A 19,802-nucleotide genomic window follows, 5' to 3' on the forward strand; every position below is an offset into this window, starting at 1 on the left:
AGTTAATATGAATATAGAAAGTTGTAGATTTCTGGGGAAAAAGTAATCTTTAGAAAGAAATTCTATGTGTTGTCAGGACTCACTAAGATTAGAATGAATTTAATTGAGTAAATGAATTTTAAGATTAAAAGTAAAGTGGTACAAAAACTTGAAATTTTTTTCTCTCTCTGTTAAGAGAAAAAAGTTTTCTTGGAGTACTGATTTGCTTTTGATTACAGATTGTAAATTTTCTTTACCTTTTAAATAATCTGTTATAACTTTCTGTATTTGCTTTTAACATCTTTCATTGTCACTTTGGTTAAATGGATAAGCATTGTTTCACAGTGATCTGTAATCCTATTTGACCAAGTGTTTTGAAACTTTTTAACATTTTGGATAAACTTCTCAAGGATAGAATCCTAATTAAAGTTAGTTTGACCTCTAGATAGCTTTGGGATGTTTCAGAGGACCCCTAAGTCATCTCAAAGAGAGATATTAAACTAATTAGGATTATTTGGTATGTTATAGGAGGCACTGTCAATTGATTAGAGATAAATGTATCTCCAACCTTCTTAGGTTATACACTTAGATTATACTAAATATCATTAATATAGATATTCTTATAAGTTATATGAAATTAAATAAAATTTCTAAAATTTGAATATGTCAAATTTGTATGTTACAGCAGTAAACAAATTTTTTTTTGTCAATTGCATTTTAACCAGATCTTTAACTGTGTCTTTTTAAATCTTTTTATCATTCATAGATGCTTTTGCAAAAATGCTTCATCTTCAGGAAGATTCATACTAAAGACTTTCTGACAAGTGCAGGTTTCTGATAACTTTCAAATCATACTGTTGAATTGGGTAAGAAATTAAAGAATTCTAATGGAAATCCCAGTGGTTTCATAAAGGTTAAGGCTGCAAACTGTAAACAGCTCAAATGTTCATCATCAAGTGAATGAGTAATTCACAACCGCAGTAAAGGGCAATGAAATATTAATATACATAACATGGATGAATCTCAAAACATGCTGAGTGAAAGAAAACAGGAACCAAATACATACTGTTAGATTCTATTTATGTAAATTTGAGAATGGGAAAACTACAGTCACTGGAAGCAAATCATCATATCACTTTTGTAGGAAGGTGAGGATTGACCACAAAGGAGCCTAAGGAAACTTTCTGGGTAATGGAAATTTTCTGTAGCATGACTGTGGTAGTGATTACACAACTGTATATATTTGTCAAAATTCATCTAACTGTGCTATACACTTAACATGAGTACTATTAGTTGTATGTAAATTGTACCCCAATAGGGGTGATTAAAAAGAAATATATATTATGTATGACATATAAATAAATGTTTACATATATTACATATATATCATGACAATAGAATAAAATATGTTCTTAGTGATTAAATTGCCATTTAGCCAACATCCAGAATGCCAAACATCCTTATTTTTTTCTTGTTTTTCCTTTCCCTAACCTTTCAAAAAGCATCATTTTTAATAGTCACATCAACATTGCTGATTAGGTTTGCAGTAATTTGAAAACACAGAAGACATTCCTTTTAAAAATATACACAAAAGCTTCTTTCATCTGCTCTCTAGATCTTTTTATTCTTATGCCACATTCTTTACACCAGTTGATCAATTGAGTTAGGCACTCATTTACTTTTCCACAAATCTTTGTTGTGCTTCTGCTAGTTCTACATTAGGGACTATTAAGGAGGAAAACCACTGACACAAAATGGTTTCATTTGTGCTAAAGCCCACGACACCACGCATATATTTAATACTTAACCTACTTGCAATTTCGACCTTCACCAGAAATGTTATCTTAATTCTGAAATCTGGAATTTTCTGGTCAGCACCAATGTGGTAATCTGTCACAGGGGCCCTCTCCATCTCCCCCAACCCAAGAAGAAGAGGCAATCTGCATGATAAAACTCAAGGCTTCCCTTCCCTACAAAGAGAAGATAGTACTGGTCCCAAATAACCTTTTTTCTTTTGCTAATGACTTTCTTGCCCACCCTCCTTTCTATAAAAACCTTCCATTCTGTATAACTTCTCAAAGTGCCCTTCTATTTACTAGATGGGATGCTGCCCAATTCATAAAGCATCAAATAAGGCCAATCAGATTTTCAAATTGACTCAGTTGAATTTTGTTTTTTAACAAGACATGACCTTAAACAAGACAAACATTGCCCCTGTTTTCATCTCAGGTGGCCTCAGCCTGCAGCTGCTTGAAGCAGGATTTTGGTTCCTGACCAGAGATTGAAGTCAGGCCGGGGCAGTGAAAGCACTAAATCCTAGCCACTAGACCACTAGGAACTAGTGGCCAGTGACAAGGTCCTGGCCTGTCTGCTGTGTAGAAATGAATTTCCACAGAGATGGAAAGTAGTGAAACAAGTAAAGTGTTTATTAGGAGGACAAAGAATACATGTGGATAGACACATGGGCGGGCTCAGAGAGAGAGTTGCGCTCGCATGGTAGTTTGAATCACTTTTATGGGGAATTTCTTCCAGGTTTCCTTTGCCCAATCATCTTGCTTTGCCTGGTTCTGAGTTCATATTTGGTATACCTCAGGGTCCTCCCCTGTTCATGTGCATCTCTTAACCAAGATGGATTCTAGCGAAGAGGCCTATGGGTAGTTGACATCACTTACTATGGGGTGGTGCCCTCTCCCTTTTTGACCTCCAAGGAACCCTTCTGCACATGTGTAGCTGGGAAGGTCTCCTTGACTTGAGAATGAGGAATATCTAGTCTTTTATCTCTTATCTGGGCAGGGCACAGCCTCCTTTCTCGATTGTCCTGTTATTGATATTTTGGAGTTTCTGTCCAGAGGGAATGAACTCCTGCTGCTTACCCTGGGGCCCATCTATCTCCTGCCTCACTTTCACAAAACTCACAATCTGCTGGGAGAGACAGTCAGAATATGAGCACACACACACAAATATTTTAAAGCCCGATAGACTTGAAGTCAATAGAAAAGACATTGAAAAAGAAATGGGCCTCCTTTTGATAAGGAAGTCAGAGGTTTCTCTGTAACTTCTTTTGAGAACAATAAGCCATGTCTTTTCCTTCTTCTACATTTTCTCTCCCCACTGCTGACCCCAACAAAATGCTGAAGACAGAATTTGCACTCAACAGATTACTTTTTAAATTGATGTAAAAGTATAAAGTATATTTATGTGCATTAAAGTATGGAAGGGCATACATTTGGAGCATAAAAGCTCAGGACCTGCTGGAAATATCACATAATTGATGAATATAACACTAATTATATAATAGGGAAATTAAAAAGAAATTTCAGGCTGTGTAGAGACTAAATTAAGAGAACAATAACAGATATAATAGCTGAATATTTTGGCATTTGAAATTGGAATTTAAAAAATAGATAAGAGAGGAAGAAATAGGAGTCTTAATTAATAACTGAAGGACAGAGGGGGATAGGTAGCTTATTTAGCTTATTTCTGCCTTTTTAGTTGCAGAAAATATCAATTTTGAAACCAGATATGGTTGCAATGTATTAGTTCTGCACAAAGTGCTAGGATGAGTTTCCCCACACCCACAGTTTGGGGATACTGCTTTACTCATAACTCATCTTTCATGCATTTGCCTAAATTCTTGTGGAATACAGTTGGACTTGCAGCTCATAAATATGACCTTTGGATGTGTTTTAAACACTACTGAACTCCATTTTAATTCTACATATTAAAGCCTCTGGGCTCTATTTACTCTTTCATTATATAACATTCATTTATCTTATGAAAAACGCTGTGATTCACTGTTGGTCTAGCATTTTTTTTTCACTTATTTGGATGATTTTTAGAATCCAAACTGTATTGTTATTTATCTTGGAAAACAGAAACACTTTCGGGAGTCAATTCTCTGAGTCCCAAACCCCTCACCTGACAGCCTCTTGTGGTGCTGGGTCCTGGAGGGAGGAGACAGCAGGATCTGCAGGTGGAGAGGCCTAGAGAGCTGAGGGTATTATGTGTCTGGTTTATCGCCAAGATTAGTCAAGCCCCAAATTAGAGTGTTGAGGGAGAAATTTTTCACGTAGTGAGGTATGGGGAAGTCATTTAGGCTTATACATGGTTCAGTCTAAACTTTGTGTGAACTGAAAGAGCCTGTCAAACACACACAGCACATCTGCTTTAACCATTAAGGAAAAGAAATGTGTGATTCAAAAATAAGGAGAAATGACTCCCTTCTTACGATGTCCATGTTAACACCCTCTCGAAGACGAGCTTCCTTTCCCAGGTACCAGGATCCTACTGTCTCACTAGATATGTCCTCAATCTGTCTCTTTTGAAATCTTTAAGGAATAGACCCCTGTCATGTTTGATGTATGTTCTTTGTTCTGATAAAGTATAAGACTACCATGCTTCAGCGGAGAAGTTCCTTAGAGCCTTTTGAGGGGCTGCCTCCTAGATTATAGCCCTCAGCTTGGCTCAAATGAAACTGTTTTCTGTTCCTATTATAAATTCTTTATTATTTCCCTCCACAGTGTGTTACTCCTTATGAAGTCCAGCTGTTCTAGGCTGACACCAAGCCACCCTGAAGCAACCATCGTGTCTTCATTGCCTCTTTCTTACATCTGGGTCCTTGAAGGTTGCTGAGATCATACTTGCTTGTCTGTGTCCATGGAACCCAGGGCAGAGCCCAGGTCCTCCCACCAGGGCCCTGGATTCTGGTACCAAACCCAGGAGAAGGTGTGCTCTAGTTATATCAGCCTCACCTGGCACCAAGGCCAACATCGTCATGTGTTTTTTCCCAGACTTCTTCTGTGGGAAAGGGTTTTGTGATGTCTTGTTTTCCCTAGTTCACCCTAGAGAGATGCAAGGAGGAAGTCTGACGCAGACTTTCCAGCTTACAAACATCTGAGGGCTGTGTCTCAGGTCAGGATCAAAGTTCCCTTTTCCATGGGCATTCAAGTCAGTGAGGCAGCCTGACTTGAGGGCTAGGACTCTGCCTCTGTAGTCCTGGAGTTGATGGCTGAAGGCTGGGGACAGGGGCGCTGCAGTTCTGCCCAAGGGGAATTAAAGGCCAGAACGCCCTGGTTTCTGCAGGAGTCTGATAATCTCCTGGAATGTATGCCAGTTAACATATAATTTCTTTATCCTATTTATTCATTATTGTTATTTCTCATTGTACTTTGGGACTCAATTTTTTATTGTTATAGAAATCCAATGTTTTCAAAGATTCTCCCTCAAGGATTCTACTGTTAACATTTTTCATTAAGAGAAATGCCTGTCTATTCCAATCTTTTTTTCCCTCCATTATTTACTGTGTCTTTTCTAGGTCTTGTCCTTGTCTCCTGGGCCACAGTCAGCAATGTCTCCACTTATGTATTCTGAGTGTGTGATCATTTGGTCCAAGGGATTCTGCTGAATGAAGTATAAATTCTGATATCTTTCTCTTGCAAACTTTCAAAAACTACAAATAAAATGAAGATATGGGCAATATAAAATGAAAATATGATTTTCCATTCTTATTAATATCTATCTCTATATTTCAATAGAATTCAATTATCGGCCCCTGATGACTATATTTTTCAAAAGAATTCCCTAAATAATTATCAGTAATTCACTACTCCAATGTAATGTAGAAGATATTCTTAGTGTATTCTTCAAATTCCTGTTGATGGAATGCTCAAGTTCCCTATAACAAATTGAGCTCCTATATTCCCTCTGAATAATAAAACTAAGATATGTTTGCTAAAGATTGTTGAAAAACAACATTTTAGCTTGACATGGACAGTACAAGTATAGTATCACTAAGCGTGAAAATTTAGTATATGTCCTGTGGACTACCAATTTCATGTTCCACAATCACAATCTAACCATTTAAATACAGAATTATTTCCTAATTCTCTGTTATATAAATCTCATTATAAATAACAAGCATTTTGAAAGCTTTAAATTTTTAACTATAGCTAATTAATTTGTACCTTTTCTTTCCTATCAACAAAAATTGACTTTCATGGTTAACTCAGTTAGAAAATAAAACAGCACAATAGGAAAGAAGTAAAATATCTCCATTGCCTACAATATATAATAATATATATATAAATATGCTGATGAAAAAAACGTGGGTCTGCTCTCCCATGTGCAGTAAAGCAAATCTACTGACACCAGGTTATGGCAAAGGAAAGTGCAGCGTTTACTGCAGGTGCCAGGCAGGGAGTTCAGGTCAGCTAGTGCTCAAAACCCCTGAACTCCCTTTCCTGATGGGTTTCATGAAAGCATTTTTAAATACCAGGTGAGAGAGGGGAATCACAGGGTATGTGATCAGCTCCTGCACCATTCTTTGATTGGTTGATGTGAGGTAACAGAGCAGTGTCACAGTGGTTAACATTATCAAACCGCAGGCTCCAGTAAAAGATCTCCTACTTAAAACAGTTTTAAAACTTAATAAAAATAAACATTAACTGAGTAGAGGGAAGGTATCCTCAATTTCAGAACAGTGTAAAGTCAGCAAATATCACAACTGGTGCACCCCTTGAAGATACTGATCTTGACTGGTTGCAATTTTTAAGAAAACACATTTGGGTAAAATTAACTCTGCACTTAAAAAAATTGAGTCACAGGTTTTAGGTTTTCTAAATGCTCTAAAAGGACTTATTTTTCCTTTCCAAGAAGGGACTTTCAACCTCCCCCAAAGTAAAAGGGCAGTGCCTATTGTATTGCTTTCTCTCACTGAACACACCGAAGAAAAATTGCATCATGTTGGTGTCTATCTGAATAATGTGCTCAGGGCTCTCCCTGAGTCATTGCATGGTTCTCATTTGCACGTGGGAGCCAATGGGTCTAAGTGCAGGCCACCACAAGATGTGCCACTATGGCATGTGGATTATTTTGAGCTGAAAACAATCAAGGCCCAAAAGACACAGGAAGAGCCTTTGAACTTCCCCCTTATTCCCTAAAATAATTTAAGACAGGAGGCCTGTCCCAGGAAGAAGCTATCACTAGAGATAAATGTAGTATAATACTAGGTGTGATAGAACAGGAGGAACATTGAAAAGCCCATTTGATCAAAATCCTCTCTGTGGGGCTTCCCTGGTGGCGCAGTGGTTGAGAGTCCGCCTGCCGATGCAGGGGACACGGGTTCGTGCCCCGGTCTGGGAAGATCCCACATGCCGTGGAGCGGTTGGGCCCGTGAGCCATGGCCGCTGGGCCTGCGCGTCCGGAGCCTGTGCTCCGCAATGGGAGGGGCCACAACAGTGAGAGGCCTGCATACCGCAAAAAAAAAAAAAAAAAAATTCTTCTGAAAATATCTAACTATCTGAAGGCCTGTTCTGCCGGGTTTTCCCAGAGCATAGACTGCCTCATTCCTGATCTCTGTCCTGAATTCCATTCAGGGTGTGTTGAAGGTTGTGAAACAAAATTTATATTTTATGGCAAGACAAGAGAAATTTAAACATAAATTCTTCTCTGCCCTTTGGTCTCCTCTCTCCACTGTGCATGTGCATCTGCATTACACATTGACCAAAACTCCCCCATAGGCAGGAACACTTGCTCAACCATAAAGAGCAACATTCTCCTAACATCAACAAGACAACTCCCTCCTTAAGAGATAACATTTCTTCTTGACCTTGTAAGGGGTTACATGACCAGCAGGATGGCACTTAGATCTGAATTATGTAAACGTTCAATAAAATGTCATTTGATGTACAGCCCTCTGTCTCAAAAAAAAAACTTATACACCTCCCTGGATTTCTAATGGGCAGAACAGTTTTCAGAGTTTTCTGAGATGCTCTTCCCAGGTTATAATCCTCAAATTTGGCTCAAAGAAAAATTTCCAGTTCTCTTTTAGATCAAGTGATTACTTTTTGTCAAGGTCAGAGACTACAGTTCTTATAGAACCAGATGGTAAGGGACAATTTTATTTCACAAGATCATTAATTACTGAGACCTGTTCAAGAGCAAGCATCATGACCAGGCTGAGATCACAAATGATTTAGGCTTAAAATGGCTTCTCTTATGTCAAAAAGTTATATTTGATTCTTTTTCTTTGGGGACCCCCTACTCCCTTTGCCTACAGAAGGGCAGAGGAAAAGTTCTTCCTCTCTGACAGTCTTCATGACTGCCTTGAGAAACAATGATGGACTCAGGAGTTCTGCTCAGCCTCGATGTGCACAGAAATCTTTATGCCTATGGTAAAGGGGCATGGAAAGGAGAGGGTTCTCAATGTGTATAAGTTCAGATGCTTTCAAAGGCAGGCAATGTGCCCTGCGCTATAATGCCTGTTGGGCAGGAAGAAAGTTTCCTGTACCCTTCTAGGTTTTTCTGGTTAGTCTAGGAATTAAATTGATATGAGACCGATTAAGATGAACAGGAGAAAATCAAACAAAATTTAATAATATGTATACATGGAAGAGACCCAGGAGAACTCAGTAAATCTCCCAAATGGCTGAAATCCTCACCTTAAATACCACTTTCAACTAAAGACAAAGATGTTGGGTGTAGTGGTTTGGGACTTCAAAGGGGAGGAAGGCAATTCTTCCTCGGACCTCATACATGAAGTCACCATACCTCAAGGGGAAATTCAGCTTGCACTGCAACTTCAACTAAACAACAGTTCTTCGTGTAACACTGCCGGATATTGGAAGATACACAGGCCCCTCGGCCGACCGAAGGCATCCCTTCATTGAGGCAGTTCGCTAGTCGCAGAACACCCTGCTTTAAAAAGTTGATTCAGTTTAGGGCACAGTGGGTAGCTTGTGTCTCTTTTACTTGTTAGAAAACACACGTATTTAGGCTGTGTGTCAATCTAGACATGGCGTCTATAGCGAAAAGCCTGGTTTTCCCATTTTGAAAGTTCCATTCTTGCGGCCAGAAAGAAACTGAAAAACACTGTTGTTGCCGTGTTTCTAGTCCCTGCAGGCGTGGCTCTAAGAAAAAAAAGAGTTTTAAAGAAAGAAACACAGTGCTTCCTGTTCCTGGTTGGGAGCTCATCCTCCCTGCTCTATAGCTAAAGGGAAATTCAACTGAGCAGCAGCCCCGAAATAAGGCCCTGAACTGCATGCTGAATGAAAGGCGTGCAGCAGTTTCCATTAGGCAGTAGTCGCCGTTCTGCTTTAGTCGAACTGTAGTAAGATTTTCAGGACTCCTAGACTCCTCGCGAAAGCACCCGTTTCCGTGCCAGGGCCCTGAGTACCCCCAGGCTCTCCTCAGTTGAGGAGCGACATTCAGACACGGAGACACTTCGGAGCACCCGTGTGTGTGCCGAGTGAACGGCAGCATGTTGCACACGTCCTCGGGGGAGCTAGATTTCCTCAGCTCACCAGCAGCCTCAGGAAGATGACTGTAGCAGCTGCAGCAGGCCATGGAAGTCTGCTTCATTGTCATCGCTGGCCCCGTTGCCACAGTCGGAGCTATACTGAGAAAAACACTTTGCTTACAATTCCTCCCAGTACTTCATACCTGAAGTCAACCTGCCTCAAGGAGAAAGTCGGCTTGCGGTCCAAGTGCATCTAGAGCACAGTGTCTACTGTAACGCTGCAGGCTTTTGGAAGATTCGCAGGACCCTAGGAGCCCTAGCGCATTCTTTCGTTTAGGCAGTTCACCTCAGGAAGAACACGCTGCCTAGAAAAGTTGATTGTGGAAGGACTCAGTGAGAAGCTTGGTCTTTTTGGTTTGGTACAAGCCACTGAAGATTCTGCCCCATGTCAACCTGGAAATGTCGGCCGTTTGAGACAGGCCTTGTTTTCCCACCTTGAAAGCTGCATTTATGCGGCCTTGAAGCTACGTGAAAAACACTGATGTGGCCCGGATGCTCATCCGTGTAGGCATGGCTCTGAGAAGAAAAAGAGTTTTCTCGAAAGAAAGAGGGTGCTTCCAGGTCCTGGGTGGGAGCTCTTCCTGCCCTGCTCTAGAGCTAAGGGGAATCTCAACGTGGGCCCTAGCCTCGACGTAAGGTCTTGATTTGCCATCCAGAAGGGCAGGCGTGAAGCAGGTTCCCTGAGGCCTTAGTCGCAGTTCTGCATTCGTTTAACGGCAGTAAGCGTCTAGAGATTCGTGGCCCCGTCGCGTCAGCGCCAGTTTCAGGACAAGAACTCTGAGGACCCGCCGGCTCCCCTGGGCTTGCTGGGCCACACTCAGACCCGTAGGCCCTTCAGGGTGCCCCAAGGTAGGCCGAGGAAAGGGTAACACACTGCAGTCTACCTTGGGGGAGCTAGATGTTGATGTTCCAACTACCTGGTTTTTTGGGTTTTTTTGCAAAACCCCCTAAATATCCTGTGCCCTCCCTTACCTTTTCAGAACGGTCCCTCAGAGCTATCTGAGAGGCTGTCTCCTGACTTAAGTCCTCAGTATGTCCTCCAAATAAAACATAATTCTTTTTTTTTTAAATAAAACAATTCTCAACTTTTAGGTTGTGCATTTTTTTCAGTCAACATTTAATTGTATGGCTCATGTAGGTACTATGCCTAAATGTAATGGGATGAGCTGTAAATTATTAAAACTAGATAAATTCTGTCAGCTCTACCACTAGCTGAGATCAGGCTTTCTTCTCTGGATACTTCTCTCATAGACCTTGGCAGATATGGGGTCTGTGTTGGTCTTAAAATTATTCTTAGAATTGTGGGGACTCATTCATTCTTTCAACAAATTTTATTGCTTATATTCTATGTGTCAGTTACAGTGCTGGGTCTTGAAATACAGAAGTCAACACACGAAAATACAAGGATAAAACACATTTTCTACCATATTAACTTTTTTCATTCATTAATTCATCCTTAAGTCATTCAACACGCATCTTCTTATTGAATACTGATGAGGGGTCAAATGCTATGCTAAACACTGAGTATATAACTGCAAATGAGATGGATAGGCCCTGATTTTGATGTCACTACTATCTTTTGTCCTGCCATATAATGGGACAGCTTCATTATTCCCTTTACCTTAAGTTTTTTTTTTTTTTTTTTTTGCGGTACGCGGGCCTCTCACAGTTATGGCCTCTCCCGTTGCGGAGCACAGGCTCCAGACACGCAGGCTCAGCGGCCATGGCTCACGGGCCCAGCTGCTCCACGGCATATGGGATCTTCCCAGACCGGGGCACGAACCCGTGTCCCCTGCATCGGCAGGCGGACTCTCAACCACTGCGCCACCAGGGAAGCCCTACCCTAGGTTTTTAGCACAAATTGCTAATGAAAATAAAACTGTTAGTGGAGGTTCAACATGCATAGGTAAATGAGAACAGAGAACTCCCCTTTCGCATGCCCCATTCTCCTCCTTCTAACTCCCTATGTGAACTCACTTTGTGCCAAGACCAAGAAGATGTGCCCCAGTAAGAACCAAGCTGATTTCCGCACACTGACTGGGGCTATTGCTCACTTAGAAGACTTGATGCTTAATTTTGATAAGGAACTAGAAGACCATGGAGACAACCTATAAAAATGATTTGTCTTGGGAGAAAACACTAAAAAGGGTTAATGTGCTGTTCCACATATCTAACCTCCTGGGATTAAACCACAGGCACCAAGATCACCATGTGTACTTGGCAACAATGAGCTAAAAATGAAAAAAAAAGCATCATACTGTTATTGTATTCATCTTCCCCCAAGGCACTCTCCGATAAACACCACAACCACTAAGGGAATTGAGAACAGCTTCCTTGTGGGGTAGGTTATATATGCATCTTTTTCCAAGCAGTTAAATCATATCCAGCTATCAGCACACCTTACTTAAGGTGATTGTAATGTAAGAGATTAAATGTTCCTACCTGATTGGAAACCTTCTTGTCCTCAGTTCATTGGCTATACTGGATTATTTTTCTTGGGTCAGACCTTCAGACTTCTACCAGAAATCGTTCCTTTGGGGAAACCAGGCCTTCCCAGAAACTCAGGAAACTGAAATGGAGACAGCAAGAGAGAAGGAAATTATTTGGACATATAGACCTCAATTGTTTGGTTTTAAGTAAACGTCCAAGCAAACATCTTCTAAATGGTATAATAACTTTAGGGAAATTCACGGTTTATAAGTTTGTGTACTCATAAACTGTACATATTATGATAAGAGTACAGGTTGCATTTTGTGTCTTCAACTCAAGCAAAGACTTCAAAAAAGGCCCAGTTATCCTTTGTTCATTAAGATACAAAGAGAGGGCAAAAAGGGCAAGTTTCTAAGTCTTTTTCTTTAAAATTTACTTCCTTTCTTCAGTCTTCATCAAGATCTTCAGGAAATTAACTTTACTAAAGTTAATTATTCATAAAATAAACATAGGAACCTGCAGAAGACTATTTCACAGAGACCTGTAATGTACAATATCCATTGCATACATGCACCATTAGCCTGTCTTTTCAAGCACTGGCATACACAAAACTCTGTGTGTGTGTGTGTGTGTGTGTGTGTGCGCACATGTGCGTCTTTTTTTGTGATGGAGCCATAGGGAGAAAATAAAGCTATTGGCTGCAATTCAGTGATGTAGAAAGATTTAAGGGTAAAGGAAAAGGCTACATCAAGCGAAGCAATAAAGTCATGAGGTTGTGCCTCCATAATAATAACAATAGCAGTCTTCTGTAACCAAGGGAGCAGGCTCCTCAAATTATAGTCACACCTGTTAGACCATCTGCCCATAAATTTCACACTATCATTAATGGAAAACAAATGGCACTGTCTCTCCTTCCCTTTATCCATTGGCCATTCTCATAAACGATTTTTCTCTTCAAGGTCATGCTCTTTCCTATCTGTTTAAAAATATTAGGATTTAGGAGGAGTGATACATAATGTGCCATGCCTTGGTACCTGTACCAGTGATGGCTCTGTAAGGAGCACCGGATTGTTAGGAGGCTATAAATTGAATTCCCCTAGAAGCAGAACCTGAGGCAATAATTTGAATGCAAACTGTTCATCTGGGTGGTGCTTCCAGAAAACTCAGAAGTGGAGTGGGAATTGAGAATGGAGGCATGGAAGGAAGACAACAGAGGTGCATTGCTGAATAAATTACTCCTGCAGGGAACTGCTGCCAGTAGTTCAGGGGAGTTCTGCGAAACTCTACAGAACATGTCTCAGAGTTATCCCAAGAATCGGTGAGAAACTTGAAGTACTTATCTTCCAGTCCCCTCTGTCCTTGGTTGAAAGCTACACCCAGATACATTAACTCCTGTACATTTCTGGCCTGCCTTAAGGTGGATAATTGCAGGTGGTAGCATGAGTCTATCAGCATATAGTGGAATGATGAGTGCTGGGGAGATATGAGTGGAACAGTGAAACCATCTAATACAGTTGGGGCAGAATATATTAATTATTGGCTTGCAAGTCCAAATGGATAACCTTAAATTCCTGGGATAATGGTTTTACTTTGAGGTATTTAAACATGATGTATGAGTAAAAATTCTTCTATTAAATCAAGTTGAAGATCCTAAGTCCCTAATCTTCTGGAAAACTGTGGGTATCTTTTAACAGATTTTTGAAAAGTAACATGATTAAGATTTCAAATTGACCATTCATTCATTCATTCACTCATTCAACAAACATTTATTGAACACCTAAAGTATGCCATGGGTTAAAGTAGGCACCAGTGTTATTGTTAGTAAAATCATTATCGTGCCACCTAGAAGTCAATGTATTGTGACACTCAAATAAGAAAATCCATAGTTACCATAAAAATTATTAAAGAATGCTATAGGAAGACATGGTAAGACCTTAATGCATTCTGTGGAGAGTAGTATATGGGGGATATCAGTAGGGCTTCCTGTAGAAGGCAATTGAAATGGATATGTAACATGAAGGAAGGGTGAATTTTTGAGGAAAAGAGAAGATAAATTCATGTTTGCCAGAAAATGAATGGTTAAGGATCAGTCCAGAAAGGAGTTCCATTCATAATCAGTATAAGAAATGCTCACTGGGGCTTCCCTGGTGGCGCAGTGGTTGAGAGTCCGCCTGCCGATGCAGGGGACACGGGTTCGTGCCCCGGTCTGGGAAGATCCCACATGCCACAGAGTGGCTGGGCCCGTGAGCCACGGCCGCTGAGCCTGCGCGTTCGGAGCCTGTGCTCCGCAACGGGAGAGGCCCCAACAGTGAGAGGCCCGCGTACCGCAAAAAAAAAAAAAAAGAAATGCTCACTGGAGTGTAAGAAAAGAAGACAATGGAGAGGGTGGTAGAAGCCAGACCATGAATGGTCCATGCATGTACACTAAGTGCTACGGTCTAGTCTTTGTGTTCCCCTCCAAATGTATACGTTGCAATCTTAATTTCCGGAGGTGATAGTATTAGCAGGTGGGGCCTTTGGGAAATGATTACGGTATTAGTGCTCTTACACAGGAGACCCCACAGAGCTCCTGAAGCTCTTCTGCCGTGTGAGGTTGCAGTGAGAAGTCTGGAACTCAAGAGGGCCCTCATCTGACCGTACTGGCACCCTATTCTTGCACTTGCAGCCTCCAGAACTGTGAGAAAAAAATGCCTGTTGTTTATGAGCCACCCAACCTGCAGTATAATCTTACAGCAGCCCAAAAGGACAAAGAGAGTTTGGATGTGAGATTTTACTCCAAGAAAGATGGGAATCCACTGAAGGATTTTAACTGGTAACTTAGAAGAGAGACAAGTTTCATAACACAATCAGGTATTTTTATAAGAAACTTTTGTTTCATTTTCAGAACGATCACTCTGGAAATACTGTGACTAGATTTTTGGAGAAGGGTGACGGCAGTCCCGGATATAGAAAGATGAGTTAGTAGTCCATTAATGTAAGTCAAACAGGAAAGTGGAGATAAAAGTGTGAATTTGTGGCTGAGCGTTCTTTTCTGTGAGCACTTGAAAAATGTTATGTCAATGCTTCTGACTCCAGAGTTTTAGACAAGAAATATGCTGTCGTTGGAATTGGTGTTTCTCAATAAGTGATGCATTGTTTCTGCCTGTCCACTTGCGAGATTTTTTTGTCTCCACTTTTCAGAAGTTTAATTATGATGCGTCTTGGCAAGGCTATCTTTGCGTTTTTCCTCTTTGGGTTTGTTCAGATTCTTGAATTTGTGTTTATGTCTTCTAAAAAACTGGGAACTTTTTAGTCATGATTTCTTTGAATACTTTGTCAGTCCTACTTGCTCTCTTTTTTCATTCTGGAACTTTGATGATATAAATGTTAGTGGTTTTGTTACTGTTTACACATTCTTGAGATCCTGTTCTTTCTCCCATCTCTACCGCTCAGTCTATTTTTCTCTGTACATATGGTACATTGTACTGATCTCTTCTAAGTTCATGATTCTATGCTTTGTAATCTCCACTCTACTCTTGAGCAAAGTTTTTTCATTGTTTTATTTTTCAGTTCTACTGTTCTCATTTGTTTTTATTGTTATAACTTCTAGTTTTTTGTTTACATTTTCTATTTTTCCCATTTCTGTCAAGGAACGCATAATTGCTAATTGAAGCATTTAAGTGACAGCTTATTTAAAATCCTTGTCTGATCATATCAATAGATGTTTTATCTCAGTGTTGGTGTATGTTTATTGTCTTTTCTCATTTATTCTGTGATTTCCTGGTTCTTGGTGTCATGAGTATTTTTCCATTGTATTCTAAACATTGGGAGTTATTATATGACTCTGTATCCCATTTAATTTTATTATTACTTTTTAGAAGGAAGTCATCCTATTTGAGGCGTAGTATGAGGACTGGGGGGTGACGTACAGATTTCCATTGGGCCCTACTGACAATACCCCAGCAAAAGTGGGCACTTACATTGTCTCACTGCAGACAGATCAAGTAGAAGTTCAGCTAGCCTATGGCCCTTCTGACACCTTCCCCCCAAAAGTGGGAACATTAATATCATTGTGTTGCCTTTTAGTAGGAGTGGAAGTTCATCTCCCCAGTAGTTTTCTTGACACCAGGGGAGGGGAGAAGTGAACTGTTTGCTGTCCTTCCTCCCACTTCATTCCTTCTTGTTGATGCCGGGTGTGGGTAGAGGGTCAGGTACCTGCTGGCCCCACTGACACCAGGGTAAGAGGAAGAGAAGTGCCAACTAGCCCTGCTTGTGCCATCTCATTCTGTCTTACTGCCTCAGGATGGTTATGGGGATTCAGCATCCCAGTGGGTCTCACTGACATCATGTGTTGGGGGTTAGTGGGGTGCCTACTCCCTCCAATCTGTAACACCCTATTCTTATTGATGTCAGGGAGAGATGGAGGCTAAGTCCCACCAGTGGACCCCACGACTGTGTGAGGGCAGCCCAGTGTTAACTAGCCTGTCAGGCACCACCTTTTAAAGTCTGTTTGCTCATGGAAAGGGTTGGAGGCTCAGCTCACCACTGGACCACACTGAAACAACCCTGGTGGGGAATCAGAGCGCTGGCTCTTCTTGAGGGCAGGAGTGGGGTGGTGTGGAAGATCAAATCCTACCTTGGCCCAACTGAAACGACAGGACATAGGGGATGGGTGCAATATTCCACTGGCACTTGGCTCGAGTAGTGTGTATATTCCACTGGCACTTGGCTCGAGTGGTGTGTATATTATTGCCCAAATGGTCTTCTGTCTTTAGCAACCCCTTTCCTCATACTTTGGCTAGGGGGAACAGGGTTTTGTAGGGTTTTTCTTTGAAGCTTTTTTGTCTGTTGTTCTGTTGGTGGTTATTGATTGGGGGTCCTGTAATACCCTCTCCAGGATGTATGGGAAGCAACAGGAAACACAGGGGACTCATCACCATGTCATTCCTCAAGTCCCAAAGTCCTTAGTTAAGTCTGCCTTCTCATTTCCACCTTTCAGCGTCTTCCTATGTTTGTTTGTTGTTATGTTCAGGGTTTTAGTTTTAAGTGGGAGAACCTGGGAGAAATGGGCTACTTCATCTTCTTGGAAGCAGAGGTCTGGAGGCCTTTTGATGTTAAAAAGTACTGCTGACTGTAAATTAAAATTTGATGATACACACCTTGCCCTTTAAGAATTATTCTGCTAGATGATGTGGCGGAATTCCCAAAGTTGCTACAATTTGATTTTCATACTTCTAGAAGCCAAGTGTTTTGCTGGAGTTGAAATTTAAAGATAAGCAAGAGATGAGGCTAAGATGATCTATGTGGTAACAGATTAAAGTTGGAAACATCAATATACATTCATGTTTAGCTTAATATTGCTTCATATTACCTTAATACACATGGTCATGTAGAGAGATACTTAGAGATATGTGCATATACATGGGTAATGTACACACATATTATCTCTTTGCTCTGTCAGCTGAAAAGATCTAGAAGCAATGACATCCTAGCAGCAATTAGCACACCCCACACCCAGATCCTGCTGTCTAATACCGTTCTCCACTAAAAAGACCTAGTTATCCTTGAAGAAATAGCTGATTCTAGGACTGGGGCAGTAAATATACAAGATTTATATACAAGACCATCTTATAGTGTCAGAAACTAAGGAAGTTCCAAAAAATATATAGGATGGGGATACCTCAGAGTGGGACAAGAGCCAACTGAAAAGAGTTCACAAGGGTCAGGACTAGAGCAATTTGAGGAACAAAGTAACTAAAGTAGAATTCGATTATAACCCAAAGTATAAAATAAAAATCCATGAGTTCTTCTGATATAAATAAATAATTGGATACATAAATGCAGGAGAATAGATAAATCTCCAGTGCAAAGGAATTCCAAATAGTTTATGTAGTACTCCATCTTAAGCATAACTCCCTATTCCTTAGTTGTGGGCTGAGCATATTGACTTCCTTCCAAACAAGTACAGTATGAAAAAGGGAAAACAGTAATCTTACGATGCAGAAACCTGAAAAACACTACCTCAGCCTGGTGATCAAGGTCCACCTCAGCATTCATAATGCATATTGATACTTTATACACTTGATGTGATCTGACAAGATAACCCTTCCACTCTGTGGTCTTCCTCCCCAAAACACATAATCCCAATATTATCATGAAAAATGCATCAAACAAATTCTAGTAGTGGGCATCCTACAAAAACCTAACTACTCAAAATTGTCAAGGTCATCCAAGGAAAATCTGAGAAGCTATCAAACCCAAGAGGAGCCTAAGGAAACACGGCAACTAAATGTAATGTGATGTTTTGGATGAAATCCTGGAATAGAAAAAGGACAATAGGTAAAAACTAAGGAACTGGACTATAGTAAATGATAATGTATCAATATTTGTTAATTGATTGTAACAATGTAACATACTAATGTAAGTGGATCATCATAGAGGGAAATGGGTATAGTGTATATGGAAACACTTTATACTATCTCCTCAATTTTTCTGTAAAATTAAAACACTTCTAAAAAATAAAGTCTATAAAAACGAGGTGTTTTCTTGTTTTATGATTATGTGCCTGTATTTCCTAATAAATATGTAAATTTGCTTTACCTTCCTTGATACTGATATTACAGAAAATACTAAGTAACTCTGAAAGAATTTGTAACTCCAATTCAACAAGCAATAATTCTTGGTATTAACTTTTTGGAAGAACCCACTGAATAAATCAAAGCAAATTGTCTTTAAAGGCTGAATTTCTTTTCAGTGCTTAATCTTTTATATGATTAATGCATACCACAAGCATGATTCTGTTTCCAAGGGCAGAAAATGTTGAGTGTAGGCAATGACTAAAGTACAGTGAAATATTAATGCCTGATGCTATAACAACTTTAACGTATTTGATGTTTTCAAAATGATGAATTGTTTTTTCAGTTGATAAAGTATTCACTTTTATACATTTCCTACCCGCCTTTTCCCAAAACACCCACAAGGAAATGATACTATCATCTGATATTAGGTTCATCAATTTAAATTGGAGTTTTTGGTAGCTGTGGTTGCCAATGGTACTGGAATGTGTGACACTTTTACAAATCCTCTCCATGGCAAAATCTGATCTTCACAAGGTAAATCACAGTAGGTGCCTAAAGCCAAATAACATATAGCTTTGTAGCTAGATTACCAAGCATTTTACTTAGAGGCGCAATAGGATGTAGAAAAGGCCATTTCTCTTTCTGTCTTTTTCTGCTCAAAGGTCACTCACCACCTTACTTTTTATCAGCCATCTCAGAAGTTTTCCACAAATTTAGACTATATAATGTCACTTAATGTGAATGTAGCTCAACATTCTGTTTTAGTACAGCTAATCTCACATTATCTTATTGGTGCTAAATATGTAAATCATCAGCAAATTTTTGTACTTAACTTTTTTTCTTTGATGTGGACCACTTTTTAAAGTCTTTGTTGAATTTGTTACAATAGTGCTTCTGTTTTATGTTTTGGTTTTTTGGCTGTGAGGCATGTGGGACCATAGCTCCCTGACTAGAGATTGAACCCACACTCACTGCATTGGAAGGCGAAGTCTTAACCACTGGACCGCCAGGGAAGTCCCTGTACTTAACTTTTAAAAATAATTAAAATAAGCTATTCAACACATTTCCCCTTAAAAAAAAAAGTAATTCTCTTTAGGCTGGCCCTGGGCACATACGTGACTTTGCCATTTTTTCCATGCACTATTTTCTTATCTGTTCTACTGTGTCACATTTGTTCTACCTTCTCAAAAAGAAGCATTTAAAAATTCATCTACGCACTCATGCATTCATACATTTATTAAATAAATCTATTGAACACCTACATATGGCACAGAAAAGAAGGCAGAAAACTAATCTGGGTTGCACAGAAAGTAATGAACTCAGTTACAATTTTTGGTGAAAACAGGTGTTACTCAATCTACTGGAAATTACATTTCATTATGGGGACTCACAGACTCAAGGAAAACCAAAACCTAAATAATAATAAAGTAATAAAAGCACTAGCCATTTACTGAGTGCCTGCTTGTACCTGACTCTGAAACTCTAAAATCATTATGGATGTTTTGAGGATTATCTGATATAATTGTAATCTCCATTTTACA

Source organism: Mesoplodon bidens (assembly GCF_964165515.1).
Source record: "Mesoplodon bidens genome assembly, contig: HAP1_SCAFFOLD_342, whole genome shotgun sequence".
In the NCBI taxonomy this organism is placed as follows: Eukaryota; Metazoa; Chordata; class Mammalia; order Artiodactyla; family Ziphiidae; genus Mesoplodon; species Mesoplodon bidens.